Genomic DNA, 13,674 nt, shown 5'->3' on the forward strand with positions numbered 1-13,674 from the left:
CAACTCATCATCCACGTCGGACTTCAAATCCCATGTAATCTTGCTTTATAACTTTTCCAAATACAGTCATTTATTGGGATGCGCCTCCGTCGTTGATCTGGGCCCCCCAGATCCTACGGTCGTCATACATATTGGGCGGGAAAGTTACATGAAGTTTACCTGTCTGATGCGAGCGGCTTTCTCTCTCATCCGCCGGACGCGTGTCACTCAATGTGTGGCATCAGGCGTGAATCAGTTGAAACTTCTTACTGCCTCAAGGCCTTCCGATATTCCTACCGGTTTCGTGAAATCCAGCGCTACAGAACCGAATGCATTACTTTTCCACATTTCATGGTCATTTCGGGTCCGAGCGCTTCGGGGATTTCCTTCACTGAGGGGGATGCCCTACAATACGTGATAAGTGCTTTAGTGCTAGCGCTAATCGCGTATCAGAAACTACCCCCGTTTCTTGAATTAGCCTCTAGTTTCGCCAGTTTGTGTCAGCACGCGTTACCATGGGTCAACGGTTTGCGTGCTCGACTGAGGGTCCTCGTTGCTTCACGCTGATCACAACTGCAACTGTCACGAGGATTCCTTCTAATAGCTTGATATTTCTAGGACTTGAATCTTTTGGCATAATTTAAAAGAGTTTATGAAAACTTAGAGAGTGTTTAGGATCCAATTCGGATCAACAGTGGCTCCAGCTGCGGATGACACTTCTCAATTTGAAGTGTCAAGAACACTTGACCAGTAGCCTTGAGTCCTCCATATCTGCATTATCTTCAATTTGATTTCTTTTTGTCAAATGAATTATCCAACTAACACCTAAAATACAATGATATTTACAATGGAGTGAGGAAATCTGTGTTTTTATGAAAAATAATGCTTTAGCATCCTACCATTGACAGGACCTCCTAGCAGTTCTATTCCATCCAACTCATTGAGGAAAAATGCATTATTCCCTCTTAGAGCAGAAATAATATATGGACCCTTCCAAAGATTTTCAAATTTTCCATGCTTTCCTTTATCTTCTCTTCTTGAGTCCCATTTTAAGACTTTGCCTCCCAGGTTGAAATCATTAGCTTTGGTTCTTCTGTCAAAAAGTTTCTTTATGTTTTCCTGAACAACCTGAGTTGTATTGTATACCTATTCTCTAGACTGCTGAAATTGAATTGTTTGACTTATTCTTCTCTGTCTATCATGTGGTTCACTTTGTACCTCCTAAATGATCTTCATGACTGACACTCCCACAGAAGAAGGGAAAACTGCATCTATTCCATAAACCAATTGAAATGGGGACATGCCAATGGATTTCTTTGTAGTCAATCTGTCAATCCATAATGAATAGATCAATTTTTTATGCCATGACTTTTTATTGTCCTCCAGTATCTTCTTAATGATGTTTACCAAACTTTTGTTTGAGGATTCAACCAACCCATTACCTTAAGGGTAATAATTTGTTGAATGACCCAAAGAAATATGGTACTTGTGACAGAAATCCACGATTTTTTTATTATTTGAAAGTTGCAGCATTATCAGTGATCAGTTTCCTAGGACAACCAATTATGGAAAGGATATTGGTTTCAAGGAATTTTATAATAACATAATTGGTAGTAGCTCTGGAAGGAATAGCTTCTATCCATTTGGTGAAGTAGTATGTTGTAGTCAATATCCATTTGTGTTGGGCAAAGGATGGAGGATGAATTTCACCAATGAAATCCAATCCCCAATGTTAGAAAGGACTTTCAACAGAGATGGGTATTAGGGGAAAAGGTAGTAATTTTCTCTTCCCTTCAAAGATTTGGCATTTATGACAAGCAGTTACCATCTTATGGATGTCTGGAAAAAGTGTAGGCAAATAGAAACCATCTCTAAGGATTTTATTAGCGGTTATTTTCCAATAAAGATGGCCTCCACAATCACCTTCATGGAATTCCTACATAACTTTGTCAGCATCATCTTTTAACAAACATCTGAGTAAAACACATCCAACATCTTTCCAATATAATGTACTATCAATAATGCAAAGCTTGACTGCTTTTAATTTTAGAAATCTGGCCTTTGTTTTGGATAATCCAAGAGGATCATTTAAATTGAACAGAACATACAAAAGGTTTTCATACCAGGGGGAGTTTAGATATGCTTCGTCTATTGGTGGAGTTTCCAGTTCCTCAAGATCGTCCAGAGAAAATACCATGTTAATATCTAATGCATTAAAATTTGATTCCACCATCAATTTGGCTTATCCCTATCCTTTAATCAACTTGGTGGGCTTGATTTCAATGTCATATTCCAAAATCACAGCTATCCATTTGCCTCTCTTCCCATCAGGTCCATTTTGTGTGATAATATCTTTGACAACTACATTAGGTACATAAGCAATGATATGAGAATGTAAATTGTAAACTCTAAAATCTTTTATAGCTTTGACCATGGCAAATGCATGTTTCTCCATGATGTTGTACTTCAAAGAAGCATATCTCAGAGCTTTTCTAAATAATGTTATTGGTTGTTCATGTCCTTCACTGTTTTTCTATAATAGCACAACACCAATAGTATGTTCAGATGCAAAAGAAAAGATAATGAAATCTTTAGTGAAATATGGGCTAATTAAAACTAGAGCTCTTTTTAATGCGTGCTTGAATAGATCAAAATATTGCTTGGCTTCAACATTCCATTCAATTTTCGTGTCCTTCTTGAGCATGTTTGTTATGTTTCTAAGTAGTTCAGCAAGATTTGGTATAAATCTTCTCAAAAAATTGATTTCCCCAATAAAAGATTGAAGTTCTTTCATGTTTCTTGGATGACTGATTTTAAGTATACCTTCACTCCTACTGGGGTAAATTCTGATTCCATCTTTGGAGATGATATGGCCTAAAATTTTTCCTTCTTCAAGACCAAACAATGTTTTCTTGGGATTTAGTGAGATACCAAACTTTCTGCACTTTTCAAATACTCTTCTTAGATGTGCTAGGTGTTCTTCATTAGTCTTTGAATATACAATGATTTCATCAATATAAATCACAATGAAATGTCCAATTTCATCTGCAAAAGCAATGTCCATTGCTCTCTCGAAAGTAGCACCAGCATTAATTAACCTAAATGGCATTTTCACATACATAAAATTTCCCCAAGGAGTAGTAAAAGCAGTTTTATCTTGATCATCAGGATGCACCAAAACTTGAGTATTCCCTGAAAAACCATCTAACAAGGAGATCCTACTGGAATCCACTACCCTTTGTATTATGTGATCCTTCTTTGGTAAGGGATAGTTGTCCTCAAGGGAAACCTTATTTAAATTCCTAAAGTCAATGCACAATCTTATTTCACCAGTTTTCTTCCTTGTAGGCACAATATTGGATACCCATTTAGAATATCTAATTGGGACTATGATCTTAGCATCATACATTTTCTTGATTTCCTTTTCCACTAAGGGAATTAGGACAGGGTTTATTCTACGTAGTTTCTGTTTAAATGGATTTTGGTCTTCTCTGATCGGAATTTTATGCTGTATAATTCTAGTATCATAAGATTTTAAATCATCATAGCTCAAAGCATATACATCTATGAATTCTTTGAACAAAGCTATATACTTTTGTTTAGCCATGAGAGTCAATGATTTTAACAATTTTATGATTTTGGGGTTTTGCTCACTACCTATGTTGCATTCCTCAATGTTTGTTCCTGTTGGTTCCATTTTTGGCTTTCTAGCAACATCATTAAAGTCAAACAGCTCTTCCAAATGGGAAAGCCCTCTAGGAAAAACATTATCTTTGAGTTGTAGTACTTTGAACTCTTCTTTTTCTCGATTTTTATGTATTTATGTTTTATGTACAGTCTTGTTTACAAAAAATTTCCCATTAGAAACAACAGATTGATCTAAATCAATATGTACATCAGTTTGACTATCTAGTTCATCTTCCAGATCCATATTGCTATCCTAAAATTCATATTTTGATTGCAAAAAGCTCTCAATTTGTTTATCATTTCCAAAAACTTGTCAGTATCTCATGTTATCAGGCATTGCAGGATGGTGTTTCACTTCAATTGTGTATTGTTTATTTGGATGAAGTAATTTGCATGTGCTAGCTGAAAAAGCTAAGCCATTTTCCAGGGCATTCTGGAGCCTTGGGATAACAACAAGGTCATACTCTTGAAAGGTTTTGAGAAAATCAATCACAAAATTTCGGTATTCTCTCAATCTAGGATGTTTTGCAGAGTATTGTCCTTTAATTTGCTTTATTATCAGTTTTGAATCTCTTTGAACAAAGATTCTTTTAGCACCTACTTTTTTAATAAGTTTCAAGCCTAATAGTAATGCCTCATATTCTGCCATGTTGTTTGTACACATAAAATTTAGTTTATAAGAATGACCTTAAGCCTGATTAGTCTTTGAATTGTACAACCATACTCTTGCTCCTAATCCTGCTTTACCACATGAGCCATCAAAAGTCATATTCCAGGGAGGTTCTGTTTCAGGATTTTGTTGCATAATGGGTACCTGTGTGTCATGTTCTTCATTAAGTTCATTTTCTGCCTGTTTGACCTGTGTATCTATGTCTCCATAATTGTACAGTATGAAGGAATCAAGATCAGTATGGACATAATAAAGGGGGTAGTTGTCTCACTTTTCTTAGCTACTCACCATATATTTCATTAAGGTTTCTCTATACAGTCTCCTTGGTTGACCAAATATTGGTATTGTGGCATATTTCATATCCATTTGAAGTGTTCCTTGTAACTTAGCCGCCCAAGAATGTGATAATAGCATACCATACTTAGGAGGAATGTCTGCTACTACTATGTCCATGAATAAACGTTTTGCTGGTATCTGGGCTAATGTGACAGAGAGGTCTTTGATAAGACCTAGACACCTAACCTTACTGGAGTCAAATGAGCATAGATATTTGTATGGTCTAGTGATTTCAAGTCCAAGTTTTTCCATAATAGTCTTTGGCATGAGATTATGTGATGCACCTGAATCCAACATGGAATTATGGAGGATTTTGTCATGAATATTAAGGCCGAGATAAAATGGAGGAACACCTCCTTCTTGAGGTTTGCCATCAACTTCTGGCCGAAATAGAAGCTCAGGCTGATCATCATTCAAGTTCATTGTATCATTGTTTTCCCCTATGTTGAGTACTTTTAGTACCTATGACCTACACACATTTTTGTTTATCAGTTCAGTGAGAGGAATAGAAATTTTGAGTTTAGCAAGTTCATTCTCAATATGGAATGGTGTTTGAATTTTACACAGATTTGATAAATCAGCTCTTTTAGCCACTACTTTGGTGACAGGTTCAGTTTCTTGACTTGTACTAGGGATATCAGTTTGGACAGTTTTAGTAGAAACATCAATGTTTTTCATGGTAACATTCTATGTGTTCTTCTTTTCTGAATTGTTTATATTTTTCTTAGATATTTCCGCTGTTTTCTTGAGATCGGGCTCAACAGTATTCTTTTTTTTTAGTTATCATTGTTTTTCTTAGTTCTGAGATTATACTATCTGTGGAATTCTAATATGGCATTCTCAAATCCATGTTTATAGTCATCAGACTCTTCAGATTCCAACTCTGTTTGAGCTAACAAGAATAGTTCATATTCTTCTTGCGTAAGAAAAACAGAACTATCCTCATTTTTCCCCATTAAATTAATTTGATTTTCCTTGACTTCTTCAACCACACCTACATCTTCATTAGCATAATTTTCTTGAAATGGAGGCCTAATTTGTTGATCTGGACCTCATTTGGATTTCAGTTATGTGGAACAAGTTGGTTTTCCCTAGGGGTATTTCTCTCATTCAAACTTATCCTCTCCATCATTCTTTCTATGGTCCTTACTAAACAATCAATCTTAGCATCTGCTACAGAAGTTGAAGCTTCTTCTCTTATTGTCACCCTTCTTTCAGTTTTCATCCTACCTCTTTTTGCTTGTAAATTTGCTTCCACACTCACTGCATCTCTTTGCATCGCCTCTAATGTTGGAGAATTCCTTTCCTTAAGCCAATAGGACATATCTGTATCAAATCCATTTGGGAACTTTATCAAGGCTAAATCCTAAGGTGGTTTAAGATTTACATGTATTGCATTATAGGTATTGTTAAATCTAGCACTATAGTCCTGAACACTTTCACCTACTTCCCTTTTAATATTTTCATATTCTGATAGAATCTGTAGAGTTTTTTTTTTTACTTCCCATCTATTAAGAAAGGTTTGGTGGAATGCAGGGATATCATTTATACTGTTTGTAGGCAAAGATTTAAACCATTTCTGAACTTCTCCTCCTAAAATTTGAGCAAACCTTCTGAGATTAACACTTTCTTCATCTACCTCTTGTAGGTCAAAACAATCATTCATTTTACCTACATGTTGTTGGGCTATTAAAGGATCTGTCCCATCAAATAGTGTGATTTTAGAGTGATAGTTTTGTGGCATATTGACCAATGGTGGTGGTAACACCAAAGGAGCATACCTGGCTGCCATGATTGGTGGTGGTGGAGGACCACTTGAAAGAAGTTGAACAGTGGATGAGGTTGGACTAGTACTAGGTGGAAATGAGAGTAAATAAATTTGAGTAACCTTATGCTGAAGGATGAAAGATGGGGTGGGAATTATGGAGGCAGTAGGACTTGGTAACTGAATATGTGCGGATTGAGATGTGAAGGAATAAGAAGCTATGTTTAAAGCAGTTAATTCTACTGACTGTTGAAAGTAAGCACCATCAATTTTGGAGGTGAGATATATCAATAGATATTGTAGAGTATCAAAATGTTGTAAGAGCTAAAGATCTTATTCAATTTGTGAAGAAAGTTCTCTCACTGGGCTCTTTGGCAAGATTGATGGGTCAAATATAATGTGATCTTTCCAATTCTTTGATTTAGTCCTAAATAAGCCTTGTTCAAAGTGTGAATCAAACTGGATATCATGAAAGGTAACAAATTTTTTCAGGGAGTGAGTTGGCTCTGTGAAGAAATCTGTTGCTTGTCTGACTCTCAATTCTAGGGGTTTTCTTAAGATTTTTTCAGGATTATCTACTATAGTAGGAGGATTTGGATCTCAGTGGGATCTAGTAGATATTATTTTGGGAGCCATTGTTCAGATCTAAAACACAGATAGACTGAATATACAGAAGAGTAGAAAGAAAACCAATCTCAGGAATATTCTTATCATACAAAGCTTTTTGACTAGGTACTCTGAATTCAAACAAAATGAAAAATCTTCAATAGTATTCCCCAGTATGGTCACCACTATGTTATTGTTCTATGATTTTGAAGATTTGCAAGACAAATTCACAAAAGATACATCAAACCGCTTAGGAGTCTAGGATCTAGCCCTCCTAGACTGAGAGAGGTCTCTCTCTGTTTTTAGGATTTAATTTTATTTTTAGTGTTTTAATGTGTTACACTAGATATAATAGTGAAAAAGATTTATTACTTGATTTCTTGATTGTTTGTTTATTGGTTGGGGTAGGTCATATTTGAATCCTTTACATTGGGCTATGGAGTCCAAGGCTAGGTGGTAACATCAATTTTTTGAGAGCACTTGCAAGGCAAGCTAACTATCTTTGCTGGATCTAAAAGCAGAGTGAAAAATGAAATGACAGAATGGTGAAATCAGTAATGATTAAAAGGAAATTAATTATTTCTTCATCATACATCAGAGGAAAACATTTAGATTGTAAATACATATAAAAATGAGGTGCTCCAACAACATATCTTAATCTAGAATTTCTGCTTTACAATAAGATCTAATGATGCATAATGAATAAAACAAGAATACATTCAACATATAAAGGAAGACGTCACCAGGTTAAAACAGTTGAAGTATATTGCAAATGGTCCTTTTTATTGATGCTCCACCTCAAAATTACAGTGCTCCCAAAAAGAAAGATAGTTCAAATAACTTGGGTCCAACCCCTAATACTTCCAAGGCATGAAGTATTTAACAAAAACCTACAACGATTTCCTTATACACTTGGAAATTTGTTATTAATTACAATGAAAGAAAATTTGACTAGTGTAACCACGAAATGGCCATGATGAGAAAAATTGGACATCTGGTCCCCTTTTCTCAGGATGTTGTTGTTGAGAAATTAATTTTGTTGTAGTGGCTTTCCTGACATGGCTGGTGTTGACTCAGATCTACATTGTCCCTTCAATCATCCTTGTCTTGTTCCTCTTAGTAATCACAGAGATCACTCCATGCTTCTTCATCTAGAATCTTGATCTTGATTAACCTACAATATACTTCATCAGCTTCAGTGTATCTTGCAAAAGTGTGTTTGACTGTAAAAACATGCTTCAATTCACGCTTGATATAGATTGGATTGTTGATAGCCTCCAGCAATGCTTTTCCTGTTATGTTGCCTTTGATATTGGAGAGATTTGCAGTGTCCTTGCCTATGCCTTGGAGTCTCTGGACACAGTCTTCTATGGCCATGAGTTTGTCATTAATGAAAAACAGAGAAGGGAGACCTTTCTGGGTTAAAGGCTCAATTTTGTTGAAAAACTTGTTCACTGTTAGCTCCAAATTCTGACATTTTTCTTCTAGATTTACATTTAGGTTCTTCTTAGTCAACACTTTTTTCACCTGAAGAATAGTTTATGTCCTGTTTGCTACTCCCAGCTCTTCTAGCTCATACTTGTTCCTTGAATTGAGAAATTTAATAATTATGTTGGTTGTTGCTGGCATGTCTCCCAACTCTTCATTAGCAGATGAAATAGCTTCCTTAGTTTTTTCAACTAACTCCTTCTGTTCAATGATAATTTATATGTTGGGGCAAATTTCATTCATGCGATTGATGATGTTATTCTAGATAATCTCCTTCACTCTTCCTAGAGTATTCCCAATGGATGATTCCTTTTCATATTTTTGTAAATTTTCGATCAAGGTCTTTGCCCTCTACATCTCCACCAAGTGTGCACTTTAAACTCTTTTGATTTGATCTTGTAGCACATTTACTTGGGTTTCTAGTCTCTTGATCTCCACAGTCTGAAGATTCATGCTTTCCATGGATCTGGCTAGCTGTTTTGTACTGCTACCTGTTCCCATAGTAGTAGTTGTTGGAGTGGCTATAGGAAGAGCTGTGAGAGGAAAGGATTCCATTGTAGTGCTCACCAACTGTGCTGCCTTCTCTTTCTCTTGTACCATTTTCTCCATTTCTGCTTCCATTTGTTAATTTGGAGAGACTACTCCATTATTAAATTCATCATCTTAGCCTTCTGACTCTCCATATCCTCTATCTCTTTGGTCAAGGGATCATGTATTGCAGGCATTTTGAGATGCTTCTTCAAAGCTTCTATATCCATCTCCTTTTTCTTAATAATTTCTTCTACTTCTTTTACATCTAAGGGATCATACCCAATTCTCACTACTAACTCTTCCAAAGACTTAATTCTGTTGTCCTTTGATTGTGATGAAATCCTTTCCATATTTAGCTAAGATTGAGCATTTGATAAGGCCACCTACATTTTAAAAAAACTTATGGAAGTACCAGTTAGGATAGAGGAGATCATTTCACATGTTTGTTTGTGCATTTCTAGCTAATCAATAGGATGAAAGCTCTTGGCATCAAACTCAAAAGTGGTATGTTTGTAATCAGCTGGAGTTTTAGGCTTTGCTATCTATTCTTCTAGGAATGCCATGTGCATTTTTCCTTTTTCTGAATCAAAGGTTGAAAGAAGTCTGCCTTTAAGAAGTTTCACTCTGTTTCCAAAATTGACCATAATTTCTCTTTTTCAAAATCTCATTCCTAATCTTTATCTCTCTGAATGTGTCAAAGATGGTCTCTTCCTTTTCCCCAGCTACGTTTTTAGAAGTGGAAACTTGAAGTGATTGTTACCTTTCTGAGATTGGAGTGGCAGGAAGAGATAGTCCTCTAGTTGGGGATGAATTTGGAATATCACTGATATTGATGACTGTTTGTTGTGGTGATTCTTTGCCTATGTCCATGTGCATCCTAGCCCTTTTCCTAAATTTTAGTTTGAATTCCTTCATAGAAGTATCAGTCGCTGATGAATGATCTTCTCTTGGCCTTTTCCCTGTTGTTCCCTTTTCTTCTTCTTTACCCTTGTCTAATCAGTCTTCTGTAGTCTGCCTTTCCTGCTGCCTTGGAGTCTATGCAGTTGAGGAAGAAATTACTTGTTCCTCAGCCTCTTGTAGTGTGTCAAGCACCCACTCAATCTGGTTCATGTATTTTTCTATTTAAGGCCTTTGAGTGTGAATGTAGGGTGTTGACTTGTTCTCCACCATTTTCTTGGAGATGATCCCCCATGGGTCATAAGACCATGTAAAATTGTGAGTGAATTTCATTTCCGTCAATCTCTTGTCTACCTCCTCACCTGCTGCTCTGTTGTTACGAATGAAAGGGCCAATTTGGGATTTGATCCTAAATTGCGGCTTTTTCTTAACTGCTACAAAATGCACTTCATCTGCATTTATCATTTTCCTGATATATTCAGTTGAAAATACCTCATTGGGAGGAACTTTGGCAGCTTATAAGGGCCAACTCACATCCATATATTCTTAACTCTGCATAATTTTGGTACAAGTACCAATCTCCTATTCTTGCTTGGTCTGTCAACTGCATGATTAGTTTTAATTTCTTCACTGATTCTGGGTTTTGCGGTCCCACTGAGGAGGCTCATAGCTGGGTGAACAAACATTTCTACAAATGTTTTGTAGCTGAAGTCCTTTTTATCTTTCATCACTAAGGTTGTCCAAAAAATAACAGATTGGGGTTCACCTTCTTCATTTAACTTGCTCATTGTAAACTAAAATCTATCTGCGTGAAAATAAACAAACATATATACTAAGACTGGGGTGTCACACGGAATGAGTCAATCTTGTGGACAAGATTGACCTCCCTAGTATCTAATGATATCTAGTGACAAGCAAGCCAATCAAAAACTATATTTCTCTAAATATGCAATTATAAACAAAGGCAAACAAGTGTTTTAGGCCTACCTTAGGTCCAATGCAAGTTTGTGGAAGCCTCGCTCCTTTGATCCAAATGAGCTCCCTTGTCGCGAATATGCAAACACAAACAAGCAAACAAATTAAATAGCACCTGAAAGCCAATATCATAAAGCATACTTAACATGATGATCAAGGAATTCATGAAACAAATGACATAAGACAATTTGTTGAGAAAAATGAATCTGATTGTATTATTTCAAATCAAAGAAGAACTTCACAACCTGTGCCTTGATGTTGTACAAGCTCCTCCCAGGGTCCAACAAGAAGTCTCCTCTACTTTGACACGTTTCACTCTCTCCCCAATGAAGCCAAAAAGGTATGTGATCTCTCCTCTCAAGCTTAACTAGGAAGTCTCAATTCCACCAGCATTTACCCTCAAAAATGTTCAGCTTCTAACCTCTCTATCAACCAGCGCAATGCCTTAATTTATAGTGCAATGGAGGGAAGTTACTAGGTCCTCCTTCAAAGGGATAAAGCCCTCCTTCAAAGGGATAGCTCCTCTCATCAAGGGATTAGCTCCTTCCCTTTTGGGATGCATGAACCACCTAAGAGCGACCAATCCACATCAAAATTCCTTCTAGAATCATCTGGAATTAACCCAAAGTGAGTTTATAAGAATAAACTTGCACCTTTTTTACTTTCACAGGGGTCCGCACCCACTCCTTTAGGGACAGAGCAGGCAGGTCCGCAGGTAATGTGAACAGGGAGTGCGGGACCACAGGCAATAGTGAGAGAAAGTGCAGAACCAAAACTTTGTTGATTTTTAAATGTCTTTCTCTCATTTTCAAAGCTTGACATGAAGAGTTGAGGTCTGAGACTTGCTTAGGAGGACAGTATAAGTGATGATAGACCCATACTGACTGCAAATAGTCATGGTGATGATATTTTTGTGTAACAGATTGCCCCCTAAAGTGTGAAGTCTGTAGTAGATGAGGATTTCATTTATTATCTAGGAAGAGTGAAGTACTTTATCATTTCGAGGATCATCTTGTGGAGAGCCTGGTTGGAACCTGTAAAAACATTCAATGCAAAATAGATATATGAGATCATATCATCGCTGAGGTAGGCATTCCCATACTCAGATCAAAACTGACTAGAAAACTAATTACTGCTCTGATATAGGAATGATCTTGTAATACATCACAGATATAGACACATGTAGACACAGTATGGATGTAGCCATCTGTTTATGAATAGTCCACAGTATAATGAATACAAAATTCCTCGCAGCCTGGATGGCGGAAACTAGATCCAGGGTCTTCATTTCTACTTCCCGAAACAGTACGATTCTATCCATGCGAATGAATGTGTTGAAGTCGAACATGGTAGAAACCACTTGATTTCCAGTCAATGATGTAAACTGTTAACAAGTGTGAGAGAAACTACCAGTAATGTCAATGGCTCTCAAAGTACTCAGTACAATCCATGAGATGTGAATAGATGTGTTGATGTTGAACATGTCACGGAATCCTTTGATCGAAGGTCAATGATGCAACCTATCGTCGAAGGCGAAAAACCTGCCATTGAGGCATGCAGATCCCAAGGTACTGACGATTTCTAGATCATCTTTCTAGATAATAAGCTAAAGTCGATAAAAAGCGATCCGTCGTAGGCAAGCCCACAACACGAAATCATAGATCAAGTTTGAAGAAATTTAGTTGCAAGGATTGACTCAGGGATGGTCAAGATGGATGACAGATATTTCGCAGATGAATGGCTTATTTGCACTGACCTCTTGAACACGTAACAACACAGTAGATGGTTTGGTGACAATTGACCCAAAGTTAATACCTAGAAACCGGCTGAAGACTTTCAATATGGTTTGATCAACTGTTAGGCAAAGGATTTCCGAACCCAGGTGAATAAAAGTGTCGTGTTCAAGAGTGGTTACAAAGTATGACAAACAGGTTCATTTTTCTCTCTTTTCCCCCACCATTTCTGGCAAGTACCTCTTTATTTTTGACAAGCTTGAGGAGGATAACATTTGCTTGATTATAAGCTCATCCTTCGGATGAGTCCAACTTAGTTTAAATTCGAACCCTAAGAAGGAGTGGTCCATTCCTGTTTGTAATTGGACAGGTCCTTTACTGTTAAATTTTAACGAGTCCAGTATAGGAGAAACTTGGCGTTTTTCAATTTTAGAGAGTCTGAAAAAAACTTAAGAAGACTCCAGGGTTGACCTTTTTCATAAATTTGTGTCTCCCAAGCCCGAAAAAGTATAAAATAATACTTGAGAGAACCACTTGATCATTACGACCAAGGAGTACTTTTCATAATTAGTGCCTCTGATCCGAAAAAGTAAAAAAGTGATCAATGACACGTCGTTTTATAACCAATATCGAATTTGAAACGACAAAAATCCGGCAATCTTTTCGTGTTTTTACGATCAGAAAAAGAGCTGTAAGTGGACCGTCTTTTTAGTTTCGTTTTAATGAGTTTAAAAAGAAAAACTCTGCAATCTTTTCATGTTTTACGAGTCAGAAAAGAGCTTAAAGGTGACTCTAATGCTTTTTCGTCGAAAATGACCGATTTCACCTGAAAAATCCGTTATCCTGCACAAAAACTCAAACATTACTCATACCTGTTTAAAATGGATAAAGATGCTACAAAAGTTACCTTTCTAAAGTGAAACATAAACAAATTTACAATTCATTTATTCAAAAAAACTTATTAAAAGGGCTTTCGTCAATTCATTTTTACCGTTTGAGATTTGGGT

Source organism: Pinus tabuliformis, chromosome 1_1 (assembly GCF_031772625.1).
Source record: "Pinus tabuliformis cultivar Carrire ecotype Pingquan chromosome 1_1, CPIR1, whole genome shotgun sequence".
NCBI classification, from domain to species: Eukaryota; Viridiplantae; Streptophyta; class Pinopsida; order Pinales; family Pinaceae; genus Pinus; species Pinus tabuliformis.